Consider the following 25,548-nt stretch of genomic DNA (forward strand, 5'->3'; position numbering starts at 1 on the left):
TAAATATTGAAAGAGTTATCTTACCATTTGAAGTGTTTTCTGGCTACAATAAATATTTGTTCAGGTTGTAGCACTGCCTGGGCAATCACTAGGTAAAAAGGCAGGATCAACTTCCAGTGCTAGAACAAGCGGGAAAAATTACTAGGTGCAGGAAAAGTTGTATGGTGGATGTCTCTTAACCTACTCTTTAAGTTTGAATTTTAAAGGGGAATTATCATTGTGTGCTCACATTACACAAGGCATAGTAAAACAAACCAAAAAGAGTAAATGAAAAAGGGGTTATTTTAGAACAACAGTTTTAAAAAACAAAACAAAACAAAAACAGAAACAGGGTGATCCTGAATATTGCAAATCAAGAGGTCCAGCCTGTCATCCAAACCTCATGAAATTCACAGAAGTGGTTCCTTCCTCCTTGTTAAGCTTTTTCTGTACACGGAGTTTTGAAAGATAAGCTTGCCAGTTGATGCTCTGCAGTTCTTTCTTCATTTCACCCTGATTGTTTTCTCCACAGTCAAATTATGGTGATAACTGACAACCAACATTTTAATTAGAGAGGTCAAGATATCAGTTTCTGGTGGGTTAAAATGCTCTTAGAGTCACTATTTTTATTTTATATGTAACAACTTCCTTGATAAACCTTTCTTCAAGAGGCTAGATCCACACTAAGTAGATTCTCTGAGGATCCTTTGTCTCTGATTTCATCTTTCTGCTTTAATGCAAACACCTCTTGTCCTACAGTGTTAGCTATCACCTCTCAGCAGACAACTCTCCGTCTTCCTAATTCTCCTTCCCACACTCAGTTGGTGATTCCAGCTGCCCTTTGGATATCTCTACCTTAATTTCCTACTTTACTTGAAGCTCAACATGTGCCAAAAAGAACTCCAAATCTGTTCCTGCATCACCATCTTCCTAATAATTGCCAAAATCGCATAGATGATATCTTTACCAAGGATTTTGGATCGGTCCCCTTCCTGTGAGTTCCTGCTGCCCACAGTCAAACTGCCTTCATTCATTATTTCTTGGACTATAATAAAAGCCTTTTAACTGGCTTCTATTATTTCCAAATACACTTCTGTCTGCATGCTGCCATTCATCAATCTCTAAATCCTGTGTGCAAGTTGCCATTAATCTCTCTGCTGTTCAACAGCCTTGAGCAGCCCAGCCTGGCATCTAGGACCCTGCACAATAGGGTGTCTCCCGATATGTTCTTAAACCTTAGTGCGTGCTCCCTAAACCTGAGTTCTCGCCCTTCCCTAAACTAACCAGTCCTTCCCTGACTCCCAGGGTTTTCTTACACTATTTCTTCTTCATGATATGCCAGTCACATCTCTGTCTGTCTGGATTTCATCCATTCTTTAAGGCCTTCCAATTCAAAAGCCAGCGTTCCCACAAAGTATCTCCAATTCCTCCTGGGAGTTTTCCCTCCAAATCTTTATCACACCTTGTGGTCTCATTTCACCAAACTTTCCTTATTTTTGTTCTTGGTATTAGAGTTATTAGTATAGTTTCTATTAATTTAAAATGTGTCCTATTTGTTAATGAGACACATTAATTTATGTGTCTTATTCCCCCTATACCCCCCACACCCCCATGCTGGATGTGGTACAGCAATCAGGTGTGAAAAGAAAGTAAGTCTCAGGACCACCAAATCGCTAAGCCAAAGGGAAAAGTCAAGCTGGGAACTGCATAACAGGTAAAGCTGCCTCCCATTTAATTCCTAAATAAGATAGCTACAAGGATTTTTAAAAGCTACATACCTCTCACAATTTTCTCACTAGGAGATTCCTCGTGGTTCCCAAGATCTTCACCCTAAAACAGTTCTATTGAATTTCACACTCATAATGTAAACTGATAGGTACTGGAGAAAGGATAGAACTCAAAGTCATCCCTCAGCTCACCAGAGACAAATGCATATCTGATTGCTTCCTTTGCCCTACGTTTATTTTATCTTATGTAAAAATGCAGATTCACTGAGCCAGATGAATGCAAAAGTAACTATTCTGGCGCGGCGCAGTGGCTTACGCCTGTAATCCCAGCACTTTGGGAGGCCAAGGGGGGGCAGATCACGAGGTCAGGAGATCGAGACCATCCTGGCTAACATGGTAAATCCCCATCTCTGCTAAAAATACAAAACAAAATTAGCCAATGGTGGTGGCATGTCCCTGTAGTCCTAGCTACTCAGGAGGCTGAGGCAGGAGAATGTTGTGAACCCGGGAGGCGGAGCTTGCAGGGAGCCGAGATTGCACCACTGCACTCCAGCCTGGGTGACAGAGTGAGACTCCGTCTCAAAAAAAAAAAAAAAAAAAAAAGTGACTATTCTTCTGCCCACCTCTCACATGTGAATGGCTGATCAAAGATTCAAAAGAATGCAACCATTTCCCTCTTATCTACTCACACCTTTAAATATTTTTTTTCCTTTTCCCCACTATCTACTATTCCCCCTTTAAATATTGAAGCTCTGAAAATCATCTTTGGAGAAAGTCACAGACCTGTCACCCAGGTGCCTGTCCCTAACCTTGGCAAAATAAACTTCTAAATTGATTGGGACATATCTCAGATACCTTTTGGTTTACACAAGAAAAAGCAGGTGCTTTGAATCCTAATTCTAACACCCATCTGCATAGTCAGGGGCAGTTTCCTTATCCATTCTAGACTTATTTTTTTCTCATTTGTGAGAAGGGAGTAACGCTGAACTTTTTCAAATTAAATTAAATCATGCATATTAACCACCAGCTACTCGCTAAATGCTCCGCTTATTAACTATAATTATCCAAAGGGGGAACACTCAGCCTTCCCATCTCCAGACCCCTGCAGTGCCCTTGCCCACACCTCCAGAAAACAGGTGCTCCGAAGCTTGGTTGAACTGAAGGACCTTGTCTTTAGGTGGGTCCCTTTGCTTAATACTTATCTCAGAATTTAGAAGCCGTTTGACAGACACTTTGCTGACTGATGGAGCACTAAAGGATATTCCCCAATAAATTAGTCAATCTCCCTTGCCTTCCGCCATGATTATCAGTTTCCTGAGGCCTCCCCAGCAATGCAAAACTGTGAGCCAATTAAACCTCTTTCCTTTATACATTACCCAGTCTTGGGTATTTCTTCATAGCAGTGTGAGAACGGACTAATACAGGTATTATAAATAATCTAGAGGTGATTTAAACTATAAAGGAGGATACCTATGGACTATATGCAAATGCTACACCATTTTATATTGGGCATTTGAACATCTGCGAATTTAGATATCCCCCAGAGGTCCTGGAACTAACCCTCAAAGACACCAAGGGAGGATTGTGTTAACTCCTACCCCTCAAAAATGAAAAAAAAAAAAAAAAAAAAAAATTCTCAGCTTGTTGTGAAGGTTCACAACAGAAGAAGGAATGCTGCTGCAGCTGAAAGCAATCCAGTCTGAACTTTATGTCAGTGCATGAAGCTGGAGGTGAAAACCCTGAGATGAGGAGAGGGGGATCAAGCCTAATGACCTTGTAATCCATGTTAAAGAATTTAGACTTCATCCCAAAACGGAGGAGCCATGAAGCTGGTGATCACTGATTTGCATTTAGAAAGACTATTCGAATATCTATAGCCCTCACACCTCACTTTTCATCCTGTGTAAAGTCAGATGAATGATGTTAAGGGGTTAACACTTGAAACTCTAAGGTAGTAAAAGAAATTCAGAATGGAGAACACTGTGGTGGGAAAAACCCAAGCACCGTGCATACAGTCCTCACTGCCCTGAGTCTGCCAACTCTGAAGTGGCCAGACAAGCTGCTATCACTTTGACGTCAGGGATATGAAGGTATGTTGCCAGTTATGAGACTAAATCAATGATAATGTTATTACATTGTTCCTCAACATAACATAAATAGTAATCGTATACTTCTCTTATATTGTTCCTCACAAACCCCACCTCCATTACTCCATCATGCAAGCAAACACAATCTCTAAGAAAAAAGAAAAGGAAAGTGGACATATAGTACTGTCTAAGCACCCCCTGCCTTGTACCCCTGGAGATACAAGCGCCCAAATGTTTTTATTAGTGAGTCAATTATTTAACAGGGATATTGAAATAGATTGGTGGGAAAGTATTCTCAGATGTGATAACAAAAGACAAGTATTTTATTTTCTATATGTTTGTGATTAATGAACATCTTTTAAGAGCTGAACCGGGAAGGCAACTGAAATCCAGGCCATAGTGTGTACAGGCCACCTATGTATCTGCTGAAGGGAATGTGAGTTAACCCACGACCCAGAGTCATTCAATTTACAAAGGATTCCCTTTGTTTTAATACTGTTTTACTAAACTCAAATATTGGCTAATGAGGTTATTTGAAGAAAAAATAATGTTTCAGAAATGGAAATGCCTAATATAAGATGATTCCTTATGTGTAGTTTGTCATCTAGTGTTAATTTGTGGGAATTTAAAAAGGCATGTACAATAGTATCCAAGGAGGCTTATCAGGTGGCAAAGCAACATTTTAATTTTAAGGTATCAAATTGTGTCCTAAGACCCTCTCAAGTTCCTGGAAGTGGATGAGTAGGCGGGCATGTGAATTGGCTAGTTTTAAGAAATCAGGCCAGACACGGTGGTCCTTGCCTGTAATCCCAGCACTTTGGGAGGCTAAGGCAGGGCAGGAGGATTGCTTGGGCTCAGGAGTTTGAGACCAGCCTGGGCAACACAGAGACTACATCTCTATAAAAAGTAAACAAAAACAAAAAAGCCAGTTGTGGTGGCTCACACCTGTAGTCCCAGCTATGCAGGAAGCTGAAGTGGGAGGCTTGCTTGAGCCTGGGAGGTCAAGGCTGCAGTGAGCCATGCTTGGGCTGCTGCACTCCAGCCTGGAAGACAGAGCAAGACCCTGTCTGAAAGACAAAAAAGAGTTACATCTAGGAAACAAAATGGTTCTCAATTCTGGCTGCTTGGTATCACCTGGGAAACTTAAAAAATACAGATGGCCAGGTGACCCTCCAGACCTGGTCAGACTCTCAGGTGGGACGCCAGCAGCGGCTTATCTATAAGCTCCCCAGGTGGTTCTAACATACAGCCAGCAGAGGGACCACCAGGCAGGGGGTTAAGACTGTGCGCCCCCGCCGTGTCTCTGCGGAAGTGTCATTGCTTAGCTATGTCACCCTAAGCAGGGAAATTGGGCTAATTAACATCTATGTGCCTCAGTACAAGGAGGATAATAATGTTTGCTGGGGCTATTGTGAGGTTTAAGTATGATCATGAGTATCAAGTGTTTAGCATAATGCCAGGTACATTGTGCTCAGCAAATGCTAATATTATCAATAACATTTTATCAAGGAAAACATTTCATGAATTACTTAAAGAAACTACCTAAGGGATATGAAGGTATTATATAGGACATACTGGAAATAAGAACATATTACCTATGGCCTATTTCCATTCCTCTTAAACAGGTAGCCTGGTGAGATTGAATACTGATACCCAGCTCCATCTGGGAAGCTTGCTACTTCTTTTCCAGTGCTTACCTAAAGTGCTTTATAACACATTGAATTATTCCCAATTTTTCCTCATCTCTGTCTTTGGGGTCAAAATATCAAATGCCCTAGCAAATTTAAAGTCCTTTTGGGTCAGATATCCTTTCCTGGATTAAACAGGGAATGGAGCCACACTATCTACAGATGTGGTGACAGTGGGCACAGTCCTATTTGTTGGGGACAACTCCCAGAGAAAAGAAAATCACTGTAATTTATAGTTAACTTCACAATCATAAAAAAGTAATCTATTATTAGCGTAGACTGTTCTAGGCAGAATGACTGTCGTCTGAAAAGGCTCAGAGGAGGCCAGTGAAGAGTTAGTGTTCCAGTTTGGTTGGAGAATTCAAACATGACTTATGACAAATTGGATATGAAGACTAGGGAAAGAGAAAACTCAAATATATTAGGTGCTAATTTGAAAGCACAGAGGAGAATGCTGCAGTAGAGTAGCAGAAAAGCGTGAGCCAAAAATAGTTAGAAATATATTGAGCAGATCAAGTATGGGCAGGAGATGCAGGGGGAGAATTCAGATGAGAAATATGGGCTGTAGGTCAAGACTGGGGAGTCAGTAGAAAGGAAGTGATGGTTGAAATCATGGGGCATGCATGGGTTTCCTCAGAGTGACTTGACAGTCAGAAGGTAGACCACCAAGGAGAGCAGTCTACAGAGCTGTGTTATCACCAGAGAAGAAAAGTCAGCAAGGGAAACAAGAAAGGAACAAAGAACATTTCAAAATGGGATTTAAAAAAAAAAACAGAACAAGCAAGGGGGAAGAACTGAAGAGAGGTTAAGTTCAAAGCAGAAACAATTTGGCTTCTGTAAATTATTAGGATATCACTGGTGATATCAAAATGTGCAGAACCATTGGAAGTCAGAGCTTCAGCCAGATTGCAATTATCCACATTATTGTGTGTAACTGGAGTCTGTTTTTTTCTTTGCTATAGAACATTCTTCATGTGATTAGATCACACTTTTTTAAAAAAATCCATTCTGTTGGTAGAGTTTTGCATTGTTTACTGTTCAGGGCTATTATAACAGGATGCTGCTATGAACATACTTGTCCAAGCCTTTTTTTGTGCATTTATTGTGGATAGGTGCAGAGGAATGGAGTTGCTGTGTCCTAGGGCAAGCTGAAAATTGGCTTTAGTAGACACCACCAGAATTTCCCAAAGTAGTTACACCAATGTACACCCCTGACAATAGCATATGAGAAGGCAAGGTGTTTCACATGCTTACCAATCCTTGGTATTGTTGAGGGTTGATTTGGCTTTTATTGTTGTTAGATTCATGGTTTGCTTTAATGATTCTGGTATATGTAGTGGAGTAAAATTATTGATTTAATTTGCATTTCTTTGATGACTAACAATACTGAGCACTTTTACATTCACTTAGTGTTTGAATATATTATTTTGTGGAATATGTATTTAAATTTTTTGCTTATTTTATTGTTACATAGGAGTTATTTATATCCTCAGTATAATTTGTCAGATAGATGTATTGCAGACTCTATGGGCTGCCCTGCTGACTCTCTTAATCGTGTATTTTGATGATAGACATATTAATGTAGCCCAATTTATCAACCTTCCTTTAGAGTTAGTGCGTTTTTGTGTGTCCTGTTCATTAAGTCTTTGCCTACCAAGGTCAGGAAGATATGCTATCTTTTCTTTTAGCTTTCATTTTTAGGATTAGGATCTATCTGGAATTGATTTTTGCATATGGTATGAGGGGATAAATATTCTTTTTTTCCTCTTCATTACTGATATCCAAATGATTCCACACTCTTAATTGAAAACACCACCTTTCCTTACTGCATTGCAATGACATCATTATCACAAACTAGGTAGTTCTATAAGTTTGGGTTTATTTCTGGACATTCTGTTCCATTGGTCTATTTGTCTAGCCTTGTGCTAATATCACTGTTTTAATCATAGAGCTCTTTTAAAAGTCTTGATATTCCCAAACATTATTGGGATTTGGATTGCGATTCTTTTAAATCTATAGATAATTTGGCAAGGATTGCCATCTGAGCAATACTGAGTGTTCCAAACCATAAGCATGTATATTACTCCATTTATTATGATATTTTCAAATTTTTCTCAGTAATGTTTTGTAATTTTTCCTCATGGAGTTGTTTTTTATTTGTTTTGTTTTGTTTTGTTTGAGATGGAGTCTCACTCTGTCACCCAGGCTGGAGTGCGGTGGCGCGACCTCAGCTCACTGCAACCACTGCCTCCCGGGTTCAAGTGATTCTCCTGCCTCAGCCTCCTGAGCAGCCAGGACTACAGGTGTGCAACACCGTGCTCGGCTAATTTTTGTATTTTTAGTAGAGACGGGGTTTCACCATGTTTGCCAGGCTGGCCTTGAACTCCTGACCTCTGGTGATCCACCTGCCTCAGCCTCCCGAAGTGCTGGGATTACAGGCGTGAGCTACCGCGCCTGGCCACTCATGGAGTTTTTGCACATCTATCCTTAGAATAATTTTTAGTTATCTGATGGCTTTTTAAAAATGCCAGCGTAAATAGTATCTTCATTAAATGCTATCTTATGGGTTGCTAGCTTAAACAAATGAGGTTGATTTCCATACACGGAGTGTGTCTCCGGTGACATCACCAAAGACACGAATTCTAATGATTTGTTTGTAGATTCTTTTGGATTTTCTAAGTGGACAATCCCATAGACTATCGATCACTTTTATTTCAAGCAATACACCCTTCTACTTTGTTTCCTTGCCTTGCATTAAAGCTACAGATTTCCCTAGGCAAAATGCTTTCCCTGCATCCCCCAAAATTTTTTGTTTAAAAAGCAGAGGAAGGGCATTCAACTACAAGTATTTTTGCATGTATCTCTGTGTGTATACACATACAAAAAGATAATATATCTGACTATAGCATATACATGTTAAAGAAGTCTTGTTACTCAAATAAATAATTTCAAATAATATTTGATAATTCATTTCTCGATCATCCTTTTTCATTATCTAAAGAAATTTTAGCTACAGAATATCCAATTGCATTTAGAATAAAAATATGTAAAAGTGACCTATTTTAAAACATTTTTAGCTTTTTTAAAATTCAAAAAACTATAGGCAAAAAAATAAGAATCTATATTCAATTACAATGGCAAAGTTTGTGCTGTAACTTAACATAAAACCCTTAAAAGTAGTTTAAACTGTAAACATTAATAATGTAAATATCAATTATACTTTTCATTACAATTTTATTGAAATATTTAAAATTTTATTTATAATACTCTTCTTATATTAAAATAAATTGCAAAAACAACCCTAGAATAATACAATATCAGATGTTTTAACTGCATGTGATCAATAGTATTAATAAATTAATTACAGTACTTAAATCCTAGTATCATATATATTTAGACGTACACATAATAAAGTAATCCCTACTTTGAACACTTTATAGCAGCACTTTTCATTGTATCAAATAAAAGGCATTTAGAAAGCTACAATAAAACTTAGTAGCCTTTTCATGTGCCAAGGGCTAAACAATAAATTAATCTTTTAAAAATATCTATGAACCAGTACAATTTTCTTTTTTTGTTTGTTCAGCCAAGGATGATTAAGATATTTATTGCTGGCTGGGCGTGGTGGCTCACACATGTAATCCCAGCACTTTGGGAGACCGAGGCAGGTGGATCACAAGGTCAGGAGTTTGAGACCAACCTGGCCAACATAGTAAAACCTCACCTCTACTAAAACTACAAAAATTAGCTGGGGAGGCTGAGGCAGGAGAATCACTTGAACCCAGGAGGCGGAGGTTGTGGTGAGCTGAGATCGTGCCACCACACTCCAGCCTGGGCAACAGAGTGAGACTGTCTCAAAAAAAAAAAAAGAAAAGAAAAAAAGAAAAAAGATATTTATTGGTATTTACTGGCCAGGTTGGTGTGAGAGAGAGGGAATTGCAAGTCATACTGGTCTGAAAAATGTCATCTATTCTCTTACTTAAAGGCTGAATGGAATCCAGTAATGATGAAATTATATAAGGATTTGGGAGGAAACCAAATAGTTGAATATTAACAATAACACATAATTTGCCAACACAACCAAATCAGCACCAACATCTTTGAAATGTGACTATTGAAATTAGTAAAATGTTACACTGCATCAAAATTTATTAGATATCTGATGAGAGTGCTTTTTAGGAACAGTTTCTTCTCTCTTACTCAGGGACTTTAAAGAAATTAAAATACATACCTGAACTAAGTGCTTTGGAAAATATATTTATTGCAGAAATGCCCACAACAATCAACTGTATCTGGCAGTATGGTAATGTGAAATATACAAAAGATAACTACTGTTTTTACTTCAAAATTCTCATCATGAAATATACAGCAAAAGTACAGAATGGTGAGCTCATTATGTATCTACTCTGTATAATAACTAGAAATCGATGACTTCAAAATATTCATTCTTACAATGTTTAATTTTGGTTGCCAACTGACAGGCATGGTGCTAGGTGTTATATGAACACTGAATGAAACAAAAAAAGTTCTCTTTAAAGAAAAAAACCTTGGTCTAGGAAGTACTCAATATATCCTTACAAATTTAAATATGGCTTTTGAAACCAAACAATTTTTTTTCCAAATAGGTAACTTTCTAAGCAAGTGTCTAGGCATACATGTATATAGCAAGACAAAATTTCAGACCATTGATACTCAGAAATGCAAAATTGCTAACTATTTCAGTTGATGTTATACTTATTTCATCAATTGTACTTTTTGTGTATTTTTCCTAAAGCTCTCACATGCCATTTTTTAAACAATGAAGTAAACATTATGTCTATTCTTGCAAACCTAGCCATAGTAAAATATGAAACAAGTTCAAAATTTTTAATCTGGACAAAGACAATTGAAACCAAGCATATCATACATCTGAAACCCATATCCATCAGTGAGTCAGCAAATCTGGGGAAAAGCAACTGTGATTGGCTATAAGGCTGCTGTAATTAATCTTCATCATCTCGTTGAAAAGGTACTACCTGAATTTCTTTGGCTTTCCTTTCTGATAATGGCTGTACATTTTGCAGCAATTATTCTTCATGACATTAAATTGAACGGTCCACCTAAAACAAATCAAGTATGGTAAATAGTTATATCTGTTACAAAAATAATTTACATCAAACAAGTACAGCAATGTGCACTATGGTCAATCATGACATTTCAATACTTTCAGTTTTCTTTTAAAAATCTACTATACTGTCACATAACTACAATGTTTAAGCTTTGGCAATGCATAGCTGAGTTTCTAAGTATATGTTTTTTAAAATACCACTTGTTTGGTATTTACTGGCAAAGTTGACGGGGGAGAGAGGGAGTCTCAAGTCATGATAGTCTGAAAAAATGTCATCTATTCTCTATTTCTTTGTGTGTGTGTGTGTGTGTATGCACTCTTATTACCTCTTTACTATTTAAGAATCTATGGACAGAAAATGTGACTCCAATTAATTTTCACACCACTGTCCTTCCCATTTCCTTATTTCTTTGTTGTCTTTCTCTCAGATCACTGGTGAATTCTTTAAACCCAGGTTCACTCTTCACTTCAAAAATTTCACCATCAGCTCAAAGCAAATATTTAACTTCTCTAGTCCCAACAAAGAAGGTGATGGTGGAGGACTGAAGTCCATCATCAACTATCACAGTGGTCAGCATTCAAAGAACTCTGAACACAAGCCTCAGACTCAGTGACTGTCTAGGCTTTCTCTACAGCCTTTCAGGAGTTCCTATTACTCACATTTGAAAAGACTTAGCCATTCATCACTATCAGTCCCACATTGCCATTAGTTCTCATCCTTGCCTCTATCTCCTAATGTTTATTTTGATTTTGCACAAAATTATATAGCCTGTTTGTCTTAAAAGCCAAGTTATCATATGTATCAAACTGTTTTTTAACCCCATATACAGAGGAAAGTCCAAGAGATGTAAAGAGAAAAATGATCCATTATCTGATAATTTTACCAGTAACATCCATTAGCACACCACCAACTTCAGTAACAATAATGGCAGCTCCTGCAATATCCCAGCAGTGAATTCCCATTTCATAAAATGTTTCTGCTCCTCCACTTGCCACAATGCACATTAGTAGCTGCTGTTCCAACACTCCGGATCCTAAAAAATAGTATTCAAAAATGGTAGATTGAAAATATAACCTTTCAAATAAGGTATTCCTCCTAACTTCAGTTTGAATGTTGATTGAGATAAGTTGAACCAATCTAGAGAATAAATGTAAAAAAAGATGGTATTTAATTTTAAAATAAAAATACATAAAATCCAGTTATCGTGATGTCCTATATAAATCCCAAAATGAATACTCACAAAGCAATAACTTAATAAGATAAACAGGAAAACAATACTTTTGCAGAAAAAGGCCCTAAAAATAATGCTATAATTCTACTATAACAGCATGCAAATATATTCATATTCATATTTTTCTAAACCCAAGGTAACTACAGCTTATTTTACACAGATACACACACACACACACACACACACACACAATGCACAATAATCTCTAGGGAGCATAAAGTATCATGATATTGATCATTCCCTACTGGATGTGCATCATATCTAGACCTACAGGGATTGCAACCCACCTGGGTTCTGCATAAACCTAGGCCTCTTTTGAACGATTACTACAGGTTTTTCCTCTCACAGCACCTCTTCCTTGAAAATACAGCAAGGTAAGATGAATATGTAAGATATAAGTAAGAATAAGTAAGATACTACTTGATAGCAATTATAGTAATAACTTATTCAGTAAAGAATCATCAATAAATTTTAAAATTAATGGGTAAAATTTTGATATTTTCAATGTCAAAGTATCTCTCCACAAGATATATAATGAGTACAGTGAGAAAAAAATAGCATTTTTACAATGGTCTACCATTACCAAGTAATCAAAGTTAATATCACCCATAATAGGACAGAAAGATACCATGTGCCTCCTGAGATGATGCACTCACTGAGAAGGACAATACATTACTTCTGTAAGATTCCTGCCAAAAAAGCATAATCCAAATACAATCATAAAGAAACTAGACGAATTCAAATCAGGAGCTAGACTACAAAATAATTGGCCTATACTTTTGAAAAATGTCAAGGTCATAAAAAATAAGGACCAAGCAAGTTCTAAATTAAAGGAAACTGATGCGAAATGAGAACTAAATGCAATGTATGAGTCTGGATTGGACCTTCGGTTAAAATTTTTTTCAAAATTTGAATGAAGTCTTTATATTAGTTTATGTATCAATGTTAATTTCCTGACTTTTATAATGGTACTGTGGCTGTATGAGACAATGTTCCTTTTTATTAAAGAAATACACACTGAAATGTGTTTTTAGAAGAAAAAGTTCATTATGTCTGCAAGTTAATTGCAAATGGTTTTTAGTCAAACTCCTTTTGTGACTGTTTAAAGCTCTGGAAATAAAGCAGTGGGTTCTATTTACCAAGATCTTTCCAAGTTTATTTTTTTTTAAAAGTAATGATAAATTGATTACAAATGTGGTATTTATTTTGTATCTATAAAAAATATTGCACCTAAGTACATCCTTCATCTCAAAGTGATTTTTTTAAAAAAGGATTAGAATGACATAAAGTCTTTGATTTGGAATGTTTTTCTGCCTATGTTTTTGCTGCACATCAAATTTAAGAAAGAACTAGTGGGTACAATAAATTTCCAAGCTGTTTGTTTCCCAAATGAATGAAACCAAATTAGCTTTCGTGGCATTTTTTCAATTATAAAGAAAGATGTGTTTCTCCCCTTTTCATATGAGATATGTGATAGTTGATATCTCATATTATAGAAAGCAAAGACCAAGATCTTTTATAAGTAATCCCTTACTATTCTATTCAGAGAGAATCCTAGGTTAGCAGAACAACCGTGATAGCATCTAGTGGTGCTTCCATCGCTTCTAATGAACATCATGGGATCTCAAGCAAGGAGTCTTGTAGTAAGCTAGAGTATACTTTTTGTGAGCAAATATTACCAAAGAGATTACTTATACTACCAGGTAATTAAGGCTATGGTATAGATTCTACACTGTGCCTTCTGAATCCTATCTTAGTCTGATCCTCCTATACAACTAACGGGGTATATCATAAAAAACACTGTTTGGGGTCACAAAGAGTTGAGTTTGTTCCATGCTCAGCTGCCTAAAAACCATGCCCTAATCTGGGCCAGGCATAGTGGCTTATATCTGCAATTCCAGCACTTTGGGAGGCCAAGGAGGGTTGATCACCTGAGGTCAGGAGTTTGAGACCAGCCTGGCCAACATGGTGAAACCTTGTCTCTACTAAAAATACAAAATTAGCCCGGTGTGGTGGCACATGCCTGTAATCCCAGCTACTTGGGAGGCTGAGGCCAGAGAATTGCTTGAACCCAGGAGGTGGAGGTTGCAGTGAGCCGAGATCAAGCCACTGCATTCCAGCCTGAGCAACAAGAGTGAAACTCCATCACAAAAACCAAAAAACTAATTTGGACCAAGTTTCTTCTTTGAGTTTTAGCTTTCTTGTCATCAAATAGGGATACCAATTTACCTTAGATCACTGTTACAATAACTACAAACAATATTTGTAAAGCACCAAAAGAGTGACTGGCATATAAAAGATCCATAATAAAAGTAGCTATGTTTATGATAAAATTATTCTCAAATGATGATGCCAGAAAATATATACCAGGTACATTTCATCTAATTAAATTTTGAAAAATTAAAGGAAATTGAGCCACAGTAATTGTTGTCTCAAAAATATTTGTCCGTAGTTAGGAACCTATTAGACTGTTTCTGCTTGTTTAAAGCATTCATTCAGATTATGACTCCCTTTAGTTTCATTGTTTTGTGTAAGTAACTCTGAAGTCATGTTGCTAAACTAAAGAAGCAGCTCAATGCAAAAAATCTTAAATCAATATCAGAACTTCTCCTTGGTAATATTTCCCTGGTTATACTTCTGAAAAAAAAATCCTGAAGTAAAAATTAGTTTTTACTTTATCCAACAGCAAAATTAAAGGTTAAAGTTGTAAACCTCTTGCAGCTCTTTTATGACTAACATAACCATTTTATAGCCCGTGGTTACAGTCCTTGCTTCAGGACAGCACAGTGTAGCAGCAAGTTTATTGCCCTTCCCTCAAGGGCATCATTCTGGGAGGTTCTGTAGCTACTTGACAGAAGATCTCTCTCTTTTACTTTACTCATTACGGTATAGAACAAAAATGTATAGTAACAAATTAGTTTGTACATGGCCAAACTATATTTTTAAGGTCCCGACTCCTAAGAGAAGTACAATATTGGAGAAAGAGAAATGATCTGGGAGCCAGGATTCTAGTCATATTTCCACTCAGCTCTTTGATCTAAGGCAACCACATCACCTCTCTGAACCTCAGTTGACTCACCTATAAAATAAGGCTGAATTATTAGATGATCTTTGATCAGGTCTAACACTCTTATAACTCAGTGATGATATTTTCAAAAGGAAAAAAGGTAGAAACAGTAGGCAGTAAAATATGTTATTCAAAACTTACAGATTTTGTTGAATAACAGCAAAATTTATTATTTTTAATGCAAACAACTATAATAAAGGGCAGCAATTATATTTAATATAGCATAACTATATTAAAGTTAAAGACCTCAAAACTTTAGCTTTTCTTGAAAATGTAAACAGATGGATAGATGTTTGCTTTTAATTTCTTCATTTATGAAAATGATTACAGAAGGACTCTGAGGTTCAGAGAGGAATAGTGGCCTGCTAATTTTGAAACTCCCCATTACCCATCTGAAAAATAAAATGAAATAAAATCAACAAGGAGGACAAATAAAACCCATAAGACCTATTCCTTCAGCATTTCTAGGAATCGGAAAATACAAATCTCAAACTACCTGTAAGCAGAAGAAAGAGCAAACAAACAAATTAATTCTAATGGAGTATTCCTAGCCTGTGGACACACAGAGTGGAGGAGAAGAGGCAGAAAAGACTTTGTAAGGGAGAGCAGGGAGGAGCCAAGGACCCACAGGGAACACAGAAAAAACCACCCTCAGAAAAGAGTATAAGTGAGACAATAAATACAAAAACACTGAGCACAGATCAGCACTTGGTAATTCACAGTCCAGCTACCGCAGGGAAACTGTGATTCTAGAGGAGAATCAGATAAGACAGAAGAGGTAGTACCTCTTGGAGACCAAGAAGTCAAGGAAAAGTTGGAACTAAGAGTGAAAAATTAAGGATCCTGCAGAAATCAATGATAAGCAAGACAAGCCAACCCTGCCTACCACAACCACTCAACAGATATTATAAAGGAAACTGCACAGAAGGGCAGAACTGACAAAATACAGAGCTCTGAACCAAGGAGCCCCAATAACAAAATGAATCAAAATAGAAAAAAGTAGAACACATCCACACAAACCTACTGCAGAACATCAGACACTGCTAATAAAAATGGGTGTCTTTTTGTTCTGAAGTCTCTCCAAAAAACCAACATTGTGAACAGTGAGAACACATGGACACAGGGAGGGGAATATCACACACTAGGGCCTGTCAGAGACTGGGGGGTAAGGGGAGGGAGAGCATTAGAATTATGGTACCAATCCCATTTCTATGAACAAATGCTTAATTTCTAAAGGAAAATATATTATTTTAAGATGTTAAATGATCTAGAACTTTAGGTGGAAAATGAAAAGAGCTTACCCATGGATAGGAATGCAAAAAAGCTTTTCCATATTGGAAATAATAGTTCTTACAATTTCTGATGTTCTGCAATAGCCCAGCTCGGTCACCAAGAGTGATTTGGTAATATCTAAAAAGGAAATGTTTTAAATAATCACTAGATTTTAATAATTGGAATTCTTAAAAAATGACACTTTTATTCAGAAGAAAATATAACATTTTTATCTCTCTTCCTAGTTTTATCAAGTTAATTCTAAGCTTTTACATATTAAAACTGATAAAGTTATTATTTCCAAGTCAGCTTTTTATAAGCATCAAAAAGAATCCAGCTCCTTAGACCATTCCCCAAAAGGTACAGAATATAACCAATTTGCCTGCAGGCATGATATGTGTAGTGAGAAACGAGCAAATATCTTAAACACAAAAAAGTAGAAGTTACAAACTAAATTCAATAGGGAATTTATATACAGATTTGAAAGAAAACAGAAGTTGAAATTACATGGTAGCTCTTTGACTTCCATTTACAAAGCTGGCAAATTATCCAAGGCTTTACATTTTCCTCTGAAACATCCTGACTGAAACTCAGGACACACTTGACACCCCACACTTCACCACCTCCCATCCAACAAGATGTATGTTCACCAGGTGTGTTTGTCCTGAGCATTTTTGTAATTGTTGTACTACTTTTTAAAATTAAGTTCCAGAGCACATGTGCAGGATGTGAAGGTTTTTTACATAGGTAAACGTGTGCCATGGTAGTTTGCTTCACCTATCAACCCATCACCTAGATATTAAGCCCAGCATGCATTAGCTACTTTTCTTGGTGCTCTCCCACCCCCAACTCAGCCCCCATCCCTGGACAGGCCCCAGTGTGTATCTCCCTCCCTGTGTCCATGCATTCTCATTGTTCAGCTCCCACGTGTAAGTGAAAACATGAAACGTTTGGTTTTCTGTTCCTGCGTTAGTTTGCTGAGGATAATGGCTTCCAACTCCAACCATGTCCCTGCAAAGGGCATGATCTTATTCCTTTTTATGGTTGCATAGTATTCCATAGTGTATATGTACCACATTTTCTTTATCCAGTCTATCACTGATGGCCATTTGGGTTGATTCCATGTCTTTGCTATTGTGAATAGTGTTGCAGTGAACATACGTGTGCATGTATCTTTGTAACGGAATAATTTATATTCCTTTGTGTCTATATCCAGCAATGGGATTGCTGGGTCAAATGGTATTTCTGGTTCTAGATCTTTGAGGAATCGCCACACTGTCTTCCACAAAGGTTGAACTAATTTACATTCCCACAAACAATGTAAAAGTGTTCCTATTTCTCCACAACCTTGCTAGCATCTGTTAATTTGACTTTTTAATAATTGCCATTCTGACTGGTGTAAGATGGTATCTCGTTGTGGTTTTGATTTGCATTCTTTAATGATTAGTGATGTTGAGATTGCTTTCACATGTTTTTTGGCGTCATGAATGTCTTCTTTTGAGAAGTGTCTATTCATGTCCTTTGCCCACTTTTTCACGGGGTTGTGTTTTTTCTTGTAAATTTAAGTTCCTTGTAGATGCTGAATATTAGACCTTTGTCAATGGATAGATTGCAAAATGTTTCTCCCACTCTGTAGGTTGCCTGTTCTCTCTGATGATAGTTTCTTTTGCTGTGCAGCAGCTCTTTAGTTTAATTAGATTCCATTTGTCAATTTTTGCTTTTGTTGCAATTGCTTTTGGTGATTTTGTCATGCCTGTGCCTATGTCCTGAGTAGTATTGCCTATATTTTCTTCTAGGTTTTTTATAGTTTTGGGTTCAACCCGTCTGGAGTTAATTTTTGTATCAGGTGTAAGGGGTCCAGTTTCAATTTTCTGCATATGGCTAGCCAGTTCTCCCAGCACCTTTTATTAAATAGGGAATCCTTTCCCCATTGCTTGTTTTTGACAGATTTGTTGAAGATGAATGGTTGTAGATGTGCAGTCTTATTTATGAGTTCTCTATTCTGTTCTATTGGTCTATGTGTCTGTTTTTGTACCAGTACCATACTGTTTCAGTTACTGTAGCCTTGTAGTATAGTTTGAAGTCTGGTAGCATGATGCCTCTAGCTTTGTTCTTTTTGCTTAGGATTTTCTTGGCTATATGAGTTCTTTTTTGATTTCATGTGAATTTTAAAATACTTTCTTCTAAATATGTGAAGAATGTTACTGGTAGTTTAATGGGAATAGCACTGAATCTATAAATTACTTTGGGTAGAATGGCCATTTTAATGATATTGATTCTTCCTCTCCATGAGCATGGGATGTTTTTCCATTTGTTTGCATCCTCTCTGATTTCCTTAAGCAGTGGTTTGTAGTTCTCCTTGAAGTGGTCCTTCACTTCCCTTGACAGCTATATTCCTAGGCATTTTATTCTTTTTGTTGTACTACTTTTAATAGTTAAATAATTTAATACTTTGTAAAGTGAAGAATAATTATGAAAAGGAAAAGAGTTGTTTCTGTGAAAGCTACCACATTTCTTTGGTTCATATATATTTCTATTATCCTATGATTTACCTTACCTATTTTATATAGATTAATTATCCTCTGATTTACTTTACCTATTTTATATATTTATATAATTATAATTTTATATAAAATATATGTATTACATTTTATTACAATTTTTATATAAAATATATGTATTTTGTTATAATAGATAAGGTAAATCACAGGATAATTTTGGGATAATTTTGTTCTTTATTAAAATAAAAAAGCCTATATGGTTAGGAATTAGTGAAGTGGGGATGACAAATAAATGTACATTTCAGACTTTCATCACCAATGAAAAAAATAAAACTTTTTATAGCCTTAAAACTATCATTTTAAGGAGTTTTAGATTTTGGAGAAGGATTCAAAATGTAAAATATCTCTACAGTAGTACAATGTGAATAGAAATTAGTCATGCACTGAGTTCATTTTAGTGAGCTACCATCATTTAAATATCAGAGAAGTAGGTCCGGGGGTGGTGGCTTATGCCTGTGAACCCAACACTTTGGGAGGCCAGGGTGGGCAGATCACAAGGTCAGGAGATTGAGACCATCCTGGTTAACATAGTGAAACCCCATCTCTACTAAACATACAAAAAATTAGCTGGGCATGGTGGCATGAGCCTGTAGTCCCAGCTACTCGGGCGGCTAAGCAGGAGAATCGCTTGAACTCTGGAGGCGGAGCTTGCAGTGAGCCCAGATCATTCCACTGCACTCCAGCCTGGGCTTCAGAGCAAGACTCTGTCTCCAAAATAAATAAATAAATAAATAAATAAATAAATAAATCAGAAAAATAATTTCTTAGTTCAAATTAGTGAAACCTTTAAGAGGATGTCTTTAAAGATCATTATTTGAGAACAGTGCTTTTTCAGACATATTCTGATATTCAAATTCACTTTATAACAGAATTATAGATTAACCTTTTAATTACATCTTTGTTAAAAAGCCATCAGAATTCCATTTCTTCAGGAGATATTATCACAGGTGTGTTGTTTGATTCCACAGGTTAAACTTTTGCTGTCTTCATTATTATTAAGAACTTCTTACATATTAGAGAGATTGCCATTCATTGCTTTTTTTGTGTCTTTTTGAAGAGACACAGGCAGACTTGCTAGACTAAAACTGACACCTTTAAAAGCATGCAACAAGAATATCTCCACGATTATTGTAAAGTCACTCAAAAGTACCAATGACATCATCAATGGGCATATCTTGCCACTCCTTAAAAACAACAGCTGAACAAGTTTAAAAACTGATGTTGTAAAGAATATGTAATATATTGGAGTCATGATGGAAGTGTTAAACATATCCAGGGCCCAATTTAGGTAATTAATCTATGTGTTCACACAGACAATGAGGCTTAGCAGCAGAATACAGGCCAGGGGATGTGGCAGTGCAGGCTTTCCAGCAAACAGCTCTCTGATAGCACTGCCTAGGCTCTTAACCCAGGAGACTGAAAATGTGCCAATTACAGAGCAGATTGTTACATACACAAGATCGTTGTCCATGGTAGGGACCCACCAGGAAGATTCTTATCATGGCCATAATGACCACAAGAGTTGCAAAGACCACAAAACCTGGATCACCTACCTTGTGAGGTACTTTATTTAGTTTCAACATCCTCTTCTTTTGGAGGATGAGTGGTCGTAACTGTAGATCCTCAAACACTTAGCAAACATCCAAATTTCCCATAAGGATTAAATCTTTCATTTAGAAAGAATGAAGAAAGAATGGCACTTACTAGGACGCTGAGAGCTCCTAGTGGAGTCACCAGCGTGGCCAGTGCAAACCCATATGCCGCTAAGTTGGCCACCTCGCCAGCTTCCGTTGACAGCAGTCTGGCCTACCACAACCATTCTTTAGGATATGCGTGGCCACCTTGACCTGGTCTCATAGAACCTTTTCTGGCAAGTCGTAGAAAGCCTTTTTTTCCAACCCCAAATGAAACTTCCTCCAGTGAAAATGCTGGAGCTCATAGCTAATCCCAGGCCAATATAAAAGTCATATTTTCCACACCCTTGGCTCATTTAACAAAATGTTCCTGTGAATCACGTTGATCACAGAACAGAGAAACTGCCAGTACTGGAGGCAGAACGATGCAATTTTCAAATAGTTTGAAAATAGGACATCAGTGTGAATGTCATTAAAGGAATGAGTTGCTTCGCCATCTCCGACCTGGTCTCGCTCTGCTCTCACTCTGTCTAACTGAAGGACAATAACAGCGAGGAGAGTGCATAAGTTTAATTTGGTCTCTTATGAAAAAAAAAAAAAAAAGCTGGAGGAGGTGAGATATGATTTACACTCTTTTTCTCATAAATACTACCCTTTAGTCCCATTTCAAGTTTTAAACCCTAGCAGAGCAGCTCCAGCCTGAAAGGAAGGAGTGGCGACCTCACCCCAGTCTTCAGGCTAGCCTCCCAGCCTCCCTTCCGCGATCTGGCCCTGGGTACCATGGCTCACACCCGCACACCAGCACAGAGACCGCCCCGTCCTGCGCAGGCCATCCCAGTAGGAGGTGCGAGCATTCCTGGTGGCATCCTTGTGCAGCTTCCTCCATGCAGGAGTGCCAAGGAGAATCTGCCCCAGGACCTCCGGCCCCACCTCCTTCAGTTCTAAGATGCATATTTTTTCACGTTAACATCTCAAAAACTAGGTTGCCTCATCCAATCTTTGGGGCCTTAGAATTCAATAAAAAGAAAATGACCTAAAAATCTGCTCTCAAATTAAGTGATTGAGGAGAAAAATTAAAGTCTAGGAAGATTCTGAACTCAAATTCCTTTGCAAGTATCTTTTAAGTTTTTGCTGCACTTAAAAGAATCTCAAAGTGCAATCTGTGAAAAATGTTGGATGGAGTTTACGGAAGAAAGGTAACTCAAAACTTCAATCGGTTGTCAGAAAGAAGAAAAAAAAACACTTTTTATCTGTGGAATGTCAGCCCCTTTAAATTATCAGGCCCAGAGAGGCATTTAAAGTACAGCAGCAGTCAGTCTCACTCCCCATTGAGCTAAATAATTGCCTCTTGAAGCCACTTGCTATGCAGGCTGTAGACTAACTGATGCCAAGTAACCATAAAATGCCATATGTGCTATAGTGCAACAATGTATAGTCAATCAGTAATTAATGTGATACTGGTAAACCAAAGAGAATTCCTGAAAAACATTAGAAATTACCTCTTCTTCTGATTCATCCTTTTTTCTTTAAAAACTTGAGCCTCTCTTTAGTTCTCCGGAGCACTCTCCAAGACAATCTGGAAGTGCGTCCTGGGCTGCAGACCTCAACTTTGGCCTGAATAAACTCTCTATATTAATTTTGCCTGAGCTTTCTCCTTTTAGGTCGACAGCTGTCACAGAGGAAGAAGACTTCAAATGCCAATCATCCAGTTCATATAAAATGTAGGTATATCATTGTAAGTGATTCCAGCTTTAATTGACTTTTTCTTCCCCCAAATTACTTTCTAGTAATCTGTCACATTTGCATCAGATCAGAGGAATTCCATAAGGAATTTTAGCTACAATGGCTAACACATAAACCATGAACTCAAACGAGGGTAGGAAGCCAGTCTTAATCATCTTTCTATCTCCATCACCAAATCTAGTGCTGAGCCTGAAGTGTTTGCTCAATTACATTTGCTTTCCCTATTTCCACTCCACATTCAAAACTGAAGTTGAAATCACAGAACAAAGAGAAAATAAACACAGTTTATGAAACACTTAACAACTGGGGAATTCCATAGGTAAACATTAAAAGAATAAAATATGAGTACACAGTATCAATTGCACTAAAACTTGGAGAATAAACCTACCTTCTTGTTGTGAAACCTGTAGTTTTTGACCATTACAAAACATACCTTTTCCTTTCCTGGTAGTGTACATCTTATCTTCCACACAACTGTACACAACTCCAAATTCTATCTGCAGAAGAAAAACAAGTTTCCTTTACCAAACCTGAGTATTTTTCACCATTAAATCAATTAATTGTTCTAAGACACTAATAAGAAAATATCACATATTACTAATAACAGATTGAAATGGCTATACTGTAGGATGCTTTCCAGCCTAATCAGAGAAAAAGGTAATAAGATCTGGAATCCTTCTTATTCTCATCTTATCTATGTGCAGATGTAATAGCACTCACCTTACCTTTCTCCCTCCTGCTCCAGAAGACAGAGCTTTTCTATTTTCTACCCTCTCTTATATTCTCTGAAAAACTGCTCCATCAACTGATACCTCTTCTCTTGGATTTTTCTTTTCATACCTTCTCACCAAGTTTCTCCCTCCCTTACAAAAGCTTCAAAATGTTATTCCCTCCTTTTCCGTTTACTGCCGATGAGTAGTCTACACTTTGCATCTCCTGTGCTCCTCTTAATACATTACAATTTGGCTTCTGCCCTGATCACTTATTCTTCTGAAAGTCCCGCAGAGAATATCAATGAACTTTCCTGACCAAATGTATTGTCTGAAGAATTGGAGACTGCTGGCCACCATCAACCCTTATTTAATACTTAATTCAGTACCTCCATGTTTCCAGAATTACTCTTTCAGTTCTACCTTACTCACCAATCCATCTCAGAGTCACTATTTTAGAACCTTCTTCTCTGCCTCAGCCTTAAAAGTTAGGTACCTCAGGCTTTTCTTTCTTCTTCCATTGCTTCCATTTCCCTTGTAGCTCTCCATATTCATACAGATTGTCCTTTCCAGTCCACAAATTCAACTTCTTAATAATTTTGCTCCCATCAACCCCTTAATCATAGATAAAAACATATACGGCCAGGCACAGTGGCTCACATCTGTAATCCCAGCACTTTGGGAGGCCGAGGCGGGTGGATCACGAGGTCAGGAGATCGAGACCATCCTGGCTAACATGGTGAAACCCCGTCTCTACTAAAAATAGAAAAAATTAGCCGGGTGTGGTGGCAGCACCTGTAGTCCCAGCTACTCGGGAGGCTGAGGCAGGAGAATGGCATGAACCCAGGAGGCGGAGCTTGCAGTGAGCCAAAACCGTGCCACTGCACTCCAGCCTGGGTGACAGCGAGACTCCGTCTCAAAATAATAATAATAATAATAAAACATACACTTTGGAACCTAGTCTTACAGAATCTCTATCAAGGAGGTCAAAATCATTCATTACCTGATCACCTCCCATTGCTTCCCCATAAATCTCCTCCTTCAAATTGAATCTTAAAAACACTTCCCAATTTTGGCATTTCCTTGGCTGTTCTCACTGCCTCTACTTAGTTCAGAGTCACCCAAACCCCAGTATAATCTCTACATTGCTAGAATTATTTGTCACTTTCCACTCCAAAACCTCTTCTGTTTCCCAACTACCTAGAAACAAAAAACTAAATTTTGTCACATAGACTGGCCACTGTGCCTTACAGTAAGGCCAAACTAACCTCTGCCTGGCCACTTCCAGCACTTCCCTCTCCATGAACATCTCACCGTTCCCCACACACATCATGGTCTTCGACTTCTCCAAGCTGTTCTTTGTATTAAAATGCTTTCCTTTTTTCTTTTCTTTTTCCCCCCCCATCTGGCAAAGCCCTAATTTTCTAAGGATCAACTCACATGACCAACTTCTAAGACCCCTTCTGTTATAAAGATTTTCCCAACCCACTTTTGGCAGAATCGGTGACATCCTGTGTTCCCACAGTATTTTTTTTTCACGGTTCCACCACATATCATCTTTACCTGTTCACACGTCCAGCTTTGTGCTGAGCTGTGAGTTCAGTGGCAGGGCCAGCACACAGCCCAGGGCTGATTATAAACTGAATGCTCACTTATCTCCTTTTGGACGTTCTCAGGATTAATACAACCCTAGGGCTAAGCTTCCATTTGTACTAATTTGTGTTTTATTTTCAGAAATTTCTTTAAAGTTTTTGTGTACAGGTTGATCAAACATATCAAAAATTCCCTAACAACAGGGATGTGAGATAGTAGCAAACATATTCACTATTTAACCAAACAAACAGCCAAACAGCAAGAAAATGCAATAGCTATGGATTTTTCTCTACTGGACTTTTGACACAAGTATTCAATAATGTGTCGATCCCACAATACACTTGCTATTTTCACACCATGCATTGGCCCTTGCTAATTCTCGGTCTTTAAAGGGCTCTTTTCACTGATACCTATTAAAGCATTCCAAGCTTAAATCCCAATTTTTCCATGTAGCATTTTAGATCACACACAAACTCCTATCCCATTTCACTCTCTCACATGTATACTGGTGGCTAAATACTGAACTTTCGGTTACTTGTGTGTATTTTCTGCTTACAACCTCTGATTCTCAGAAAACATTACATTTTCTTCAATGGAAATGTATCATGAACATTTTAACAGTCCTGTAGCTTATATTCAAAATAATGCAGTTATATGACTTGAAAAAGAGACATCTGAATTTATTATGAAGATACATTTACTCTTTCCCAGAAAATGAAAGCAAGGCATTTAATCAACTGTACATTTAAAACAACATACCTTCTTATTTACAACAAAGCCAATTGAAACAGCTACAAAATGAAATCTTAAAAAAAGACAAAACACAAATTTACCAAGATAAAACTTATTGTTGGCCAGGCGCGGTGGCTCAAGCCTGTAATCCCAGCACTTTGGGAGGCCGAGGCGAGTGGATCACGAGGTCAGGAGATCGAGACTATCCTGGCTAACACGGTGAAACCCCGTCTCTACTAAAAATACAAAAAACTAGCCGGGCGTGGTGGCGGGCGCCTGTAGTCTCAGCTACTTGGGAGGCTGAGGTGGGAGAATGGCATGAACCCGGGAGGCGGAGCTTGCAGTGAGCCGAGATCAGGCCACTGCACTCCAGCCTGGGAGCACAGCGAGACTCCGTCTCAAAAAAAAAAAAAAAA

The 25,548-nt window shown here is 37.7% G+C and overlaps 2 pseudogenes; both read right to left on the reverse strand.

Moving 5' to 3' along the window:
- Positions 1–10,463: 10,463 nt before the first annotated feature.
- Positions 10,464–25,548, reverse strand: part of LOC112630370 — a 23,250-nt pseudogene continuing 8,165 nt past the window's right edge.
- On the reverse strand, positions 19,622–20,710 carry LOC112630369 (annotated as a pseudogene).

This window comes from Theropithecus gelada, chromosome 8 (assembly GCF_003255815.1).
Source record: "Theropithecus gelada isolate Dixy chromosome 8, Tgel_1.0, whole genome shotgun sequence".
Lineage (NCBI taxonomy): Eukaryota > Metazoa > Chordata > Mammalia > Primates > Cercopithecidae > Theropithecus > Theropithecus gelada.